Consider the following 15,034-nt stretch of genomic DNA (forward strand, 5'->3'; position numbering starts at 1 on the left):
CAGAAAGTGATGACATGTCAAGAAGCCAGAGAAATCTGCGTGGAGCCCAGCTCAGACTGGTAACAACCCTCTACCGAGCCCTGGAGAACAGTCACTCAAGAACCTCGCTAATGCTTTCTGGGGGCATGACTTCAGCAACCCAAAGGCTTGCAACTAGGCCTGCCTGTTGAAAATAACATTGCCTTAATACCTCCATGCTGAGGACTAAATCTCCAACACATGGACTCTTGGGAAAAACTGTATCCAAACCATAGTACCAGCACTCGGGAGGCAGAGCCAGGCGGATCTCTGTGAGTTCAAGGCCAGCCTGGGCTACCAAGTGAGTTCCAGGAAAGGCGCAAAGCTACACAGAGAAACCCTGTCTCGAAAAACCAAAAAAAAAAAAAAAAAAAGAAAATACTACTTTGAACAGGCTCATAAGAATCATCAAACATATCCCATTCTTCAAAGTAGCTGAGTTGTGATTGAAATACAAGTGTTTCCTATAGTAAACAATCTCTTCACAAATATTCAACAATCTTGTCACAAATGTCCAAGAATCTGGAACTCGGCGAGATGCCATAAATCTCTTCACAAATGTCTAAGCATCTGGAGTTAAATGAGATGCCATGTGAAGACAGACAATAGTAAGGCTTTTGAATTAACAATTCTGTGGAGCTGGGCAGTGGTTGGTGCACGCTTCTAATACCAGCACTCGTGAGCAAAGCCAGGCGGATCTCTGTGAGTTCAAGGCCAGCCTGGTCTACAGAATGAGATCCAGGACAGTCACCAAAACTATGCAGAGAAACCCTGTCTCGAAAAACCAAAAAAATAAAATAAAATAAAATTCTGTAGGACTCAGGAAGATGGTAACTGCAGATGAAGGGAGTTATATTTTTTCTTTCTAAATTAAGAACACTTTTCTTGAAAATGGTGATAAACTCAGTCATTGACCTCTTCAGAAAGATATCTCTAACACACTCACACACCTGGGGTTTTCGTCTTTAGGTGCTCCTTCCACCTAGTAACTCTTGGTAGCAATTGCCTCAGAAGCTGTAGTCAAGTTGATTTCTCAGTTGTTTGCATTTCAGCTCAGTGTCTTTTAAGGTCCTAGCCTGTAGAATATTCATCCATGCTGAGCTTAATATAAAAGAGTACCAATAAATATTTTTAAGTTAGCTGAATATGTACTTATTAAATATGCGTTTATTAAAGTAGCTATATATAATTATATTTCATTTTCCTACATAAATTCGGGAAAATCTATGCTACCATATTCCTTCATAAGATACCACCAAATGGATTAGGGAATCAAGAAGCCCCCTGCTAGCTGAGAAGTCTATGGTTTTTTAATGGCTGTTAGGGGAGGGAGAGTCAGTTTTTTCTGAGATGTGGCCACTGGCAGATTTCCCATGCTGCTGTGATTGGCCCTACACCCACACATAGTCTGGCAGCACTAATTGGGCTCAGTGAGTTTTGAAAAAACAAGACAAAACAAAATAACAGAGTGCATGAAATTAGCAATAAGACATGATTGGTGGTTCTGGAGGAAGTTGAAAGGGAGAGAGGTCACGGATTTGATCAAAGAACACTGCATACATGTATGAAGTTCTCAAAGAATAAATAAAATGATATATGCAGATATATAAGAGAGATGCAAAATTAGTGAATAATTCTTTAGGCAAAATTTCATTGTGATATGTATAAAATGTCATAATTACATACAAAATGATTTCAAAGAATGAACAAAGTTTTAAAAGAGTACAGAAAACTCTAAAATTGGAGAAACAGGCATTGACAACACCAGCCAGGCATTCCCACAGTGAGGGAGCTCTGCTCAGTCATCATCTTGGATTAGGTTAGTGCCTGTAATGCAGGTCACAAACAGGCGAGAACATGCAAGAGAACTCTAGAACATAACAAAGAAGATCCAGATGGAGAATTTCCAATCAATGGAAAATGGTGAGGGCTGTTATCAGTCACTTGCTGAGGAGGAGCAGAGGCTGATGCTTCCCATAATGTAAATTGGTTCTCATTCATTGACCAGATGTAGATCTCAGCAAGGCATGTGGTGTTGTTAACAGTGAAGTGTGAAGGGACTCTGGCCAGCTCTAGCATGGCGAATATGGCTCTGGCAGGCCTTGCCCTCTCCCCCATTCCCTCTGCCTTGTTAAAAACTGTTAGATTACATTCCTGAAGGTAAGTCATCAATGTCTATTTCCTTGTTTGGACACTTCCTCCTTCTGAGTCTACCAAGGTCCAGCTATCAAAGTACTGAAGTCAAGCAATCCAAAGCCGCCTTTGGCTTACCTAATTAACATGCCCAATTAAAATTAAACACCTCATCATAACATGGAGTTTTCTCTTTTACCTTTATAACCTCCATATTCCCATGGGCCACCTCTGTCTCCTGTCTATCCAGAGACAGTCCTTTGTCCTCAGGACAAACACCTCTGCCCCTCTCCTTTGTCCTCTTCACCCCAGGACAAACACCTCTGCCCCTCTCCTTTGTCCTCTTCACCCCAGGACAAACACCTCTGCCCCTCTCCTTTGTCCTCTTCACCCCAGGACAAACACCTCTGCCCCTCTCCTTCGTCCCTTCCCCTTCTCTCTTGTCCTCTATCCCCCATCTTTGTGTCTTATTCCCACCCTTTGTCCCTCTGGGAAAATAAATCTCCGTTGTGCTGAGAACCTGGTCTTGGCAGGGTCCTGACCCTATACCATTCCCTTAGAGTTACAGCTGTAGTTGGCAGCATGAACCTGGGAGAACAGGGCCTAAAAATGAGGTAGACTAAAGTATCATGCAATAGCCAACTTTATTCCCAGCATCAGGCAATTTCTACTCTGAGGGCTAAGCAGAGTCACATGAGTAAGGTGTTCAATCACAAGGACAAGCCACATGTGGCAAAAACACACTTCTCCATCGAGGCACATGAATAACAACAGCCTGAGTAAAGTCACTCCTACCTGGGAGTGATGCACCTAGGCAGCGCACAAAACCACACTCCAAGAACAATTCTGTGTTTTGAAGAGACTGAGGTCACAAGACTCTTGTCTTGTTTTCTCACACTCAGAATTCTCCTCACAGGACTCCATTCTTGGACTGTGTTCCGACAGAGGAGTACATTAGTACTCTACTCAATAAATCCTGAGTTGCCTTTCTGAGGCAATGAAGTAAAGAATCTCTGTTCATTATTATTTATAGAAGATTAGGAAAGTTGGCATTTAGTGCTCAGGATGTGTGTAATTCTCAAAATATTTTACTTTAAAAACTGAGCCTCCAAAAGGATTTTTCTTTTGCTTTGAAGGCTTGGTAACCATTTCACATTATCGTGATTACACTTTTGTAGCCTGTTTATTCCACAGTTCTGAGGCAATGGGGAGGCTCACCATCTCCTGCCCCAGCCTTTTGAAAGCTGCCATGACTATAAAAAAGAAAAAGAAAAAAAGAAAAGAAAAGAAAAAAACAAACAGGCAGTTCCATTGTTGTGACATTAAATTATTTGAATCACAATTAAAGTAGAGAAAGTTAATAAGACAAAATTGGCAAAATTAATGCAATTTCTTAAGATGGAGTAAAAAAAAAATCTCCTTGTTTAGATAAAGTTAGATATATTTGATCATCTGTTGAAACGGACTGATTCAATAAATATTACTATGTTTTCTTTTTAATAATTTGTACCTCAGGGAGTTAATGCATTTGTACAGCCTGAATTTTCAAATATGTAAATTGAAGAATGAGAAAGGAGAAGACATCTGCCCTACTTTATCATCAATTGTTCAGTTCTTTTAGGGTTTTTGCTTTTGTTTTTCTTTTTGGCACACATTGTTAAGTTCCTTTAGCTTTTGTCTTTTATGCATATATTTCTAAATCAGACATTTTCGTTTGCCAATTTCTACTTTCCTCATGTTATAGAAGATTAAAGTTTAGCAGTCTTATAGCACAAATGCCCCTTTACCTTCTGTTTTGAAATAAGCTATAATTTCTGTTAAATCAGTACCGGATGTCTACCTAATTGTGATTTTGTAAATGTGGTCCATTGTTCAGTGAGATCTATGCCCCGATTGTATATTTCATTTCCTGTTAAGCTTGTTTGTCCTTTCAGATATTTTTTCTTCTCCTTTAACTTGTTTTCTGTGTTCTCACAACCCTGTGATTAAGTGTTCTAAAAGTCTCCATATGCAGAAATCCATCTACATGTTATTGCTCGCACAGCAGAACCTGTCTGGGGTTTCCTGGGTTCAGTCTGGTCTGGGCCTCGTGCTACTGTGCCGTCTTTCTGACACTGCAGACTTGCTATACCTTGCCTGTTTCCCTAGCCAGGGTCTAATATGTCAATTTTTTAAATTGATAAAATAATGTCCAGTAGTGAGCATTCCCTACTCCCCCTGCAGATTGAGGGGTACATACCTGCCGCCGTATTACTTTTTCACCGAACGTTTGTCTTTAAGGAAGGGAGATTATCCAGATAGGTCAATCCAATTTCAGAAGACATTAAAATTAGAAAATTTTCTCCAGGTAGTGATAGAGGAGGAAAGAAGAGAGAAATCAGATTCTAAGCACAAGAAGGACTTTGTGTGCATGGCTGGCTTGAAGCTGGAGAAGGATTATGTTTGTGCTACCATCCAGGGAAAGGGATCTGTATGTAGCCCCAGAGCTTCAGGAATTGCATTCTCCCAGTCATTCCAGGTACAGACCTTAAAATGAAAACCCCAACTGATAGACTCCTGATTTAGGCCACTGAGACCACTTGAAAGCCTGATCAGATTTTACCACAAATTCCTGATTCACTTCCCACCATTTTTCTAATAAAAATAGACCATAAATTTGAATAAATTGGTTCCATGTCTGCCTAATCAGGACTATGTCAATGCAGCCCAACAAACTGCCTTGGCATTAGTTATATTTGTTCCCATGGATGGAGGCTACTTTCAGCCTTAATCGGAGATGTCTGTCATTGCAATTAGCATTGTCAAATGCAGAGGCTCATGGCTGCATGTGCTAGTTAGTTTTTGTCAACTGGACACGAACTAGACGCATCTGGGAAGAGAGACGCTCAATTGAGACATTGCCTCCATCAAGTGGGCCTGTGGGCATGTCTGTGGGACAATTTCCTGATTAGTAATTGATGTGGGAGGGCCCAGCCCAGTGTGGAAAGCACCATACCTAGGTGGGTAGTCCTAGGTTGTATAACTGACTGAGCTAACAATGGAGAGAAGCTGGTAAGTGGTATTCCTCCACGGTTTCTTCATTTTCTGTTTTCAAGTTTCTGTCCTGCCTTCCCTTGATGATGATGAATACTATTTAACCTTAAAGCTGAAATAAATCATTTCCTCCTGACAATGTTTTATCTTAGCAACATTCCAGATGAATACAGACATTGGTACTTAAAATGTGGTCATGTTGAGATTGAACTATGTATTTTGCAAGGAGGTTGTGGAAAGATTTTAGAGATTTGGGTGAAAAATCCATTGATTACTCAGAGGAGCTTGATTGGCTGTTCTGTCGGAACTTGGAAGATGATGCTAAGGACAATGCAGACGATTGGAAGCCTGGCTTATGAAGTTTCAGAGGGATGTTTGAGAGGCCTGCAAAGACTCTACCAGGGCTAGATATGTGATATATTTGAATTAAGAATTTGGTTTCTGGTCAGCTGGGGTTGAAGATCAGCTGTGATTAATAAGAGACGCGCAGCACTGAAGTGAAACCTTTGCTTTAATGGGACAGTTGATGCTGGTTAGCTGGGGGCGAACAAGTCAACTGTCATTAGCAGGAGGGCAGAATCCTTGAAGCGAAATCTCCTGGGAAATGTTTCCTTAGAGTCAACACATGGGGGCTGTGGGCAAGTCTACATCTCAAGCTGGCAGTCAAACTTAGTGATGTGTTAGAATCGTTCTTGTTATCATAAAATTACCACATTTCATTATTATCCAATTGCCATGTGATAGTGTGATAGGGTAAATGTTCCTCCATCTTGTCTCAGCTGGAGCCATCTTTGATTTAATTTACCTTACTTTAACCTTGCTTTACTTCCCCTGGCAACTGCCAAACAGGATGTCATCTGTCTGTGTTCTTTGCCTACATAAGCTGTGGTGATAATTTATTTGTGCATTAATAATTAAAGCTTTAATTAATAATTAAAGGAGATCAGGGGGAAAAGGCCAGCCATTTTAAGTAAACAAGAAGTCAGGCAGCACATGCCCTTAATCCCTTACTAGGCAGGATCTCTGTGTGTTCAAGGCCACACTAGGGAACACAGCCAAGCGTGGTGACACACGCCTTTAATCCCAGTACCAACCATAGAGACCTGGAGGTCTGGACAGACAGACAGACAGTGACAGAGCTGTGTAGGAAGAGAAAGTGAGGTAGCTGGGCTAAGAGCCAATGAGAGGGCAGAAAAGCAATGAATATAAGCCTGGGTAGACAGGAAGTCTCTCTCCTTGGAAGCTGTGGAGTTGGTGAGGTGAGGTTAGCTGGTGGCTTTGCATATTTCCCTGATATCTCTGAGACTTTAACCCAAATTTCTAGCTCTGTGTTTTTTATTTAATAAGACCATTTAGAAATTCGTTACAATAAGCTCACTGTAAAAATGCATTCGAGGCTGTTCTTTGAGAAGTATTTCTCTCCAGGCTATCATAGGCTGACTTAATACAGCCTCTCAATTTGGACTGTGGTTATGCAGAGTGCTCTTTGCGTCCCTACCCTGCAACAATACTAGGTTTTCTGGCATGAATGATGCAAGATTGAAGGAGTCACAGAGAGAATATGAGGTTCGGGAGCAGGAGAGTCTGCCAATAAAGGTTCACTCTCAGTTGTAGTTGATACCTGAAGATTGATAAGGTCATGAAGAGAAGCTTAGGCTGGCACTATGTAGCAGTGTCAGAGTCCCTAAAGAGGCCATTGGTCAAAATGAAGGCTAGATTCCAGTGGAGACTCCAGTATGTTAGAGACACCAGTACTGTGAAATTACCACCAAGAATAGCAGCCAGTGTGAAGTGAGCACCCTGAGCCTACAAGACAGACTGTGTGTTGTGCATGGTAGAGCCAGAGAGGTGGGACTAGCCAAGTCCTGTGGAACCCAGAAAAATCAAGAAACAGTATCAGATATTGGACACATGAGTTCTTAGGGATAAACAAAAAAGGAAGTTTTAATAGTGACATTTTTGTGTGTCAAACTGATAAGGGGTCAACTGACACAAAATAGTGTCACCTGGTAAGATAGGCACATGGGCATGTTTTTGAGACATTTTCTTAATTGATGATTGATGTGGGAGGGCCCGGATCACTGTCGGCAGAGTCAATCTTAGTTTGATGGTCCTGAGTTGTATACAAAAGCAAGCTGAGCAATCCGTGGAGAGAAGGCAGTAAATAGAGATCCTCCATGGCCTCTGCTTCAGCTCTTCCCTCCAGGATCCTGCTGGCTTCCATTGACAGTAGACTATAACCTGAAAACTGATGAAATAAAACCTTTCTTTCCTACATTGTGGGCAATGTTTTATCGCAGCAACAGACAGTAAACAAGGACACTGCACAATATACTGAGAATAGAAAATGGATAAATGCACATCCTACACAGGACATTATACTGTCGTATCTAACACTCAGGGAACATTGTGGAGAGGGTATGGGAAGAGGTTAAGAATTAGAAAATGGGGGAGGGAGGTGAAATGTCATATTCTGGGCAAGACACAACCATGGCAGTCACAATCTCAGAGCAGCTGTACATGTCTGCACTGGTCTGTACAAAATGGGTCCATCCTAGTCAGACATGGATGCCAGAGGGGCTCATGGGCTCCTACCTCTCACCGCTGCACTGTCTGCTGCTGATATATTCAGGGAGTCATTTCCTTTGGCTGTGTACCCACTGCTCATGCCACCAGGTCCCAGTATGGTGGTCATGGACATGGCCCTGGTTAAACTAAATGGGTCACCAAACAAAACAGAAATGCTTGAATCTCAGACTCATTCCTGTGACTCCACATTTAGGCACCAAACTGTGGAAGCAGAACACAGCTCTCCCCTCAACAGGAATTACAGAACGTTTTGCTGTTGTTGTTTGTTTTGCTTTCTGACAGGCATATATGAATCCTGAACATGGACTCAACTTGTCTTGTATAATGTGTTCAAATGTGGAGGCTGACATATGAAAGTTTAAAGTCACAAAACAAAACAAAATCATAAATCAAGGCATTTTTCAAACATGTGAGAATTTGCAGTAGATGGGATAGGACAAAGCAGGAAAAAACTTGATATAGATTTTGACTGTTATCTGATAACATTCTTAGCTTTTGAGCAGATGGAGGTTAGTTTATATTGTGTGCATAAATGCTTTTAAAGTTTCACCTAATTGTTAAAAGGATGTTAGGTCAGGCACAAAGGTTGACAATGAAAGGCTGTTAAAAGACTAAGATAGCTTAAGATAACTTTGATTCTGGATCTGTCTGTAGTGTTCCAGCTCACCACAATCATGAATTGACAATCAGCTTTGGAGAGTCTTTAACATGGTATGACTTTTCCGGAGCAACAGCTCACACTCTACTGCATCATGTTCCTCTTTTGACCTGTGTTTTAAGGTATCTGTTTTCCCCCACTTCCCAATCTCAGCAATCTTATAAGCTCTTTGATGACAACGATGTCACTGAATTCCTTCCCCAGGATAAATAATCCATCAGCAATTGGCAGATTGTTTAACTTAAACAGATAACATGAAGAAATAGGTATGATAGAAAAAGGAAAGAAATTATTAACCAATAATCAGTTGCATGTAGATAATACATCTTGGGTGACAGTTCTTCAAATATTCAACTGTTTCAGCTTTAGGATTTAGACACCTATTAATAATCTTCATAATATATTCATAACATGGTATATTCCTATTCATAATACACCATTTTGCTTTGTCATGAAGTGAATCCCTCTGTCAGCAACATCCCTCATCTTCATGAACAGCTTCCTTTTGGTAAGACCATATAATCTTTTTTTCCATAATTTTTCAAAAATAATCAGAATTTGTCTTATTAATAACAAAAGGCAAGTCATATTTTTATAACCAGATTTATGCCTTCTGCAATGTTGCTGGCTTTTCTTAATAACAATGTCCTATCAAGTCTGTATATGTTATGTAAAACATTTTGTATACAGTTTATAAGAAAATCAATTGAATATAAGGTTTTAATGAAATACTGTGATGGTATCTTAAATATGCAAGATAATTACAAGTGAATAATAGATAGGCAAATAGAAATTTCTGTAATTTTAAAAAACTGCAGTATGGTTCATGTGGCTTAGAAAGTGAATATGGACTTCACTAAACATCTATATTCTGCTCCATTTTCCAGTGCACTAATCCACTCAGTCTACTTTTAATTAAGCTGTCTCCTGTAATCTTAAACTAATCCTTGATAATTTGAGACATGAAAGAACAGAGAAGAAAGTGATTGTTGCTGACAGACAACACAGAACAATGTCTGTACTTTTGAGGAAGGGTGGAAAGACAGAAAAACTTGTGGGGACAAGGGAAGGAAAGGGAGCCCCTTGTTCCAGAGTCTGGCTGAAGCCTCTCTCAGCCAAGAATCAGGAATTCCAGCATGATTAACCATGGTTGATGTGAAGATTGTCCTCATGGAGATAATATGCCTTTTACATAAAGATATTTTCAAATAATCCAAAAGGGCAATGAACTATGTTAAGGCCTAAGCCTGTGTGACTTTTAAGCATGGCCTTACCCTTTCCCAGACCCTTTCTGGGAAGCTCACAAGCAAGGCTATTAACTTTTGTTTATAGTGAACATGTCTGAAATTTCGATGCAATTCTTGTGATGTGGGGTTCTATCTTATCTACACTATCCTCCCTGGCATACCTCAGACACCACTCTCCAGTCTCATTTAAATTCCCTCACAACCCTTTAAATATATTTAGTTCAAAACAAACCAGGATTCTATGTGTGGTGATTATGAAGGTAATGACACATGGCTGTCTTTAGAGAAGACCCATGCATACTTTGCTATATCTTATCCTTTCTCTGAGTGCTTGTCTTTCTATAACCCCTACACACACACACACACACACACACACACACACACACACACACACACACACACCAGTGCTTAAATCTATGTTTAAAATCCCCTTTAATAAATTCCAGTCAGTTCTGTTTCATAGTGGCTTTCGTAGCTGTGAAATTCCTTTTTGTGATGATATCAAGGATCTAGCTTTTATGCTACACAACTAAGCTGCCAGACATGATGTGTCCACTGGTGTAATAATGGTATAAAAGTTAGGAGACTAGCCAGCTGGTTTCTGGTTGAATTCGAGACCTACTCCAAAAGAGAGAATTCATTCCTGGAATTGCAAATCTGGCAAGAGCCCAAGGCTGGGAGGCCATACACTATAGTTTGGAACCTACTGTTGTTTGCTAAATGGACATGTTGTGGCCATCAAACTGTTTACTAAGTGTTTATGTTTCTGCCTATAGTGTCACTCTGATCCAAAGTCAAAGAATCCTTCAGCTACAGTGCTTGGTGGCTACTGCAGAGAGTCTTAACTGACCAAAGTGCTGAGAATAAGTGACAATTGAGTGTTCATTGTTAAATGGCATATCTATATGACCTCCTGAAAGACTTTGAGGACACTGTGGAAGAGGTGACAGAAAGAATGTGGGGCCAGAGGATGGGGAAGAGTGCTCTGACAAGTAGTCTTCTGGATTTGGCACAGTCATTGTACTCATGAGCTATGGTGGTTACTTGCACAAGATTGGGCCTTTTAACTTCCTACCATGCTTTGGAGAGGGGATCATGAATGTTGTGAAATATTATTTTAAGATGTGCTACATTTGTTTATGCTGTGGAACATTTGCTTTAATGATGGAAAGATGTGTTGCGTTCTCTTATGTTACATTTGTTTAACCCTCTGAAGCTGTGTTACTGTGCCTGTCTAAAACACCTGATGCTCTAATAAAGAGCTGAACAGCCAATAGGGAGGCAGGAGAAAAGATAAGCAGGGCTGGCAGGCAGAGAGAAGAAATACGAGGAGCTATCTGGGATGAGAGGAAGAAGAAAAGAGCAAGAGAACAAGGAATGAAAACAGAATGGGCCAGTTACCCAGTCACCCAGTCACCCAGCTAGCCATAGCTACAGAGTACGAGTGAAAGTAAGATATACAGAAATAAGAAAAGGAAAAAGCCCAGAGGCAAAAGGTAGACGGGATAATTTAAGTTAAGGAAAGCTGGCAAGAAATAAGCCAAGCTAAGGCCAGGCATTTATAATTAAGAATAAGCCTCCGTGAGTGATTTATTTGGGAGCTGGGTGGTGGCCCCCCCAAAAAGAGCCAAAGAACAAAAAGCCCAAAGAGCAAAAACAACCAATAACATATGAAGCCTTACACTTCATTGAGTTTAGCTTCACTACCTGAAGTTAAAGTCTCTGGGGGAGGAGGAGCATTCATTGATGCCATAACTGATGACTCATACATGCTTGAGAAATAAGCACCTATCCATGCTCATGCAAGCAACCTAATCAACTTCTCTCTCTCCTCTCTCTCTCTCTCTCTCTCTCTCTCTCTCTCTCTCTCTCTCTCTCTCTGACACACACACACACACACACACACACACACACACACACACACACACACACACACACAGAGAGAGAGAGAGAGAGAGAGACAGAGAAATGAAAGTAAGATGGAAAGAAGTAACTACTTTGGAAGAAGGGGTTCATCAGGAGGAAGACAAAAGAGGGCAGTGAGGGTAAATATGATCAAAATACATTAAATACATGAATGAAATTGTCCAAAAATGTTAATTGAAAAAGATTATCAGGCTTTACCTGAGTGGAAGTCTCTAAAAAGAATTCCCCAGGCTGTTGCAGGTAGTATGAAGGTCTTAGTCTCCTTCAGTTTACTGCTTATCAGTTTCAGAAGTCTGGATTATCCCCCTGTGGATCTCTGATACTTAGTTTTACGCTTAAATATGGGGGGGGGGGGTGCAATGATTGATGTGCTAGGATAGGATATTAATATTATTGGTTAGATTTAGCTTAGGACATTAGTCCTTTTTCTGTCCCAGATGCAGCTGAGGGTTCAGTTATAGGCTGAATGGTTAGAATATTCAGATACATGATGGCTTATAAACCAAGATGTTTGATGCTTCGCATGTCAAAAGACTTGAATTCCAAATCTGTGACAGTTACTCTTAATCATAAGGCAGAGCTGTGCTGACTCAGCACCGTTTTTCCTGGGTTGGAGTCTAGAAACCAGCAGTTTAAAACATGACTTGTGTTTGCTTATCTTTCTTTGACAGCAGCTAGTGACATGTCTCTGTGATTTTGCCATGAGGAAGAAGGCATAACATATAAAGTTGAATTGGAAAATATTCAAGTTATTGTCAGCCCCATTCATAGTTTAGTGTCTAGATTGCCTTACTGTAAAACTTCAAAAATAAATTTCTTAGTCATAATAATCTGTGGTTCTCCCATTAATGATTTTAGTAAAATGTAAAATGTGCATTTTTGTTGAGGTCCAGTTTCTGCGCATGATGTTAATTCTACTAGTTTCTGGGATGTCTGAGTGAAATTGCACTAAGTCCCCAACTCCAGGGTAGGAGGAAATGAAACCCTGACATTTTGCATTCACTTTATAATTTCCTGCAGAACTGCTGCTTTCCATGTGGCATTCTTGACCAATGAGAAGCAGGGTTCTTCTGGCTTCCAAACTCATTTGTTTGTATCCCAACAGTCTTTCTCTAAGGATCTGGGGTGTTAGTGGAAGTTAGTCACCAAGGTTTTGTGCTTTCCCTTTGTTAGGGTAGAATTGTTCTGATATCAGCTACCTATTGAGGGCAGGTTTTCTGGTCTATATTATTCTTCTCCTAATTTTTCTCCTGACCTACAACCCTATTTGACAGCTGTGGGCCGATATCTTAGGTGTCTTAGTTACTTTCCCTGTTGCTGTAATAAAATAATCTGACACAAGAAAATTAAGAGGGAAAGTGTTCAATTTGATTCAAAATTTGAGGTTATATGATCATGGGGGGAATCAAGCAGTAAGAACTTGGGGTAGCTGGTCACACTGTACCCACAGTCAAGAAGAAAAGAGTGCTGAAAACCTGCTCAGTTATCTTCCTCAAATTACATAGTCCAAGATCCCAGCCAGAAAATGGTGCTGCCCACAGTGGGCCGTTCTTCCATGTCAAATAAGGCAATCAAGATAATTGCCGTAAACATTGATCTTTAGTGTTTTCCTAGGCTGTGAGCAGTGTCGCCAGTTATCCTGTACCAGATCTAATCTTTTTCTATACAGAGGAGAACATGTTGTTCTGCCTAGGCATGTATCTGATATATCATGTGCCTATGGAGCACTTGGCATCTGTGTATAACTTTCTCTTCTTTTCAAGCAATGGTAGGTAGCAAACATTAGCAGGCTTCAAGGTCATTTAGGATGGAAACTTGCCTTATACTCAACAGCTTCTACAACCAAAGCTGGGTGTTGATATTTTAAAAACTCATGCCATTCCCAGTTAGCTTTCTCTCTTCCTCATACCCTGTGGATAAGGATGTAAGCATTCAGCTACTGCTGCAGCATCATGCCTGCCTGCCTGCCTGTTGCCATACTCCCTGTCATAATGGTAATGGACTCTGGCATTATAAAACAAGCAAAAACAATGAACTCTTTCTTTATCAGCTTCCTTGGTCATGGTGTTTTGACATAGCAATAGAAAAGTAACTAAGGCAACAGCCCACTGTTACCTTCCTTTTGAGAACTTCATGTTTGTATTTCATAGCCATAGCAATGTTCTTAAGTGGTACTCTCATCTTCAAAGAATGTCCTCCTCCATTAGAAAGTTCTTTTCAACCCATTTTTGAGATCCATGGAGTCAAAAAGTTGCCTTGTCATCTTGACTGTCATAATCAATCTGATTAACAGTGATTTGTCAGGGGTCTTCTTGATTTTATCTCACATTTCAGTTGTTGATGCTTTTACTCATTATACATTGAGGAGAAAAATAAAGCCCAAGTTGAGGTTCAAGTACCAAAGTAAATTTTCCCATTTGTCCAATATCTAGTGAAGGACAGAGCTGAGATTGCCCCCCGAGACTGCCTGCCATTATTTTGCCTTATTTTCCACTGATATGTTTACTTTTTAAATTTTTAGTAAATACAATATTGATTTTTGCATCTGACTAACTTAAGTAGTTAATGAACATAAATTCCTACACTATTAAGTGTGTGAGCCCTGCTGGTTAGAAACTTAAGAGATCTGCCTTTGGCTATCAATTTAAAACAATGTCACCTGTTACTTAAATATTTGCACATTGGAGGGAAAAGGAGTCATAACTGTGGGGAAATTCTCCTCTGTTTACTGGTAGACATTTGGAATTTTACCAATGTGAATTTTATCATCTTAGCCTGAACATTCTTCTAGTTTCCTCATACCTCATCCATCCATCCACAGAGATAACCTGAAGTTTACCCTGTAAAGTAAAAGAAGCAGTGTTTGAGGGCCTAGAGAGGAACCCAGAATGGGCCACAGGGGAGAAAGTATTTGAAAGAACAGAGAACAGAAAACACAACCTTAGCCAGCCAACGAATGTGACCTGAACAAAATGAGGGTTAGACTATGGGGGATTCCTATGGGCAATTAAAGAGGAATGCTAAAGAATAAAAGAGTTAAGCTATAAAAATGACTATTTCCCTGCAAAGTGAGTTGCAGGGGCAAAATTAACCTAGAGTGACAAATTTGACATACCAGAGGTTTGATATTTCTTATAAACCACAAAAATGTCCCTGTATAAAAAGGGAAAGGAAGCACTGGTTTCTATTTCAGCCTACATCTTTTTTTTCTTTTAACCCATACTGTTCAATTTGTTTTGTCCATATACTCTGGGATGTTGTTGGTGGTATTTTTTTCTCTTTGGTCTTTGGTCTTTTGGGGGGCCCACCACCCAGCTCCCAAAAAAATCACACATGGAGGCTTATTCTTAATTATGAATACCCAGTCGTAGCTTGGCTTGTTTCTTGCCAGCTTGTCTTAACTTTAAATTATTCCATCTACCTTTAGCCT

This window comes from Peromyscus californicus, unplaced genomic scaffold, assembly GCF_007827085.1.
Source record: "Peromyscus californicus insignis strain IS unplaced genomic scaffold, ASM782708v3 Scaffold_5__1_contigs__length_169319896, whole genome shotgun sequence".
Taxonomy (NCBI): domain Eukaryota; kingdom Metazoa; phylum Chordata; class Mammalia; order Rodentia; family Cricetidae; genus Peromyscus; species Peromyscus californicus.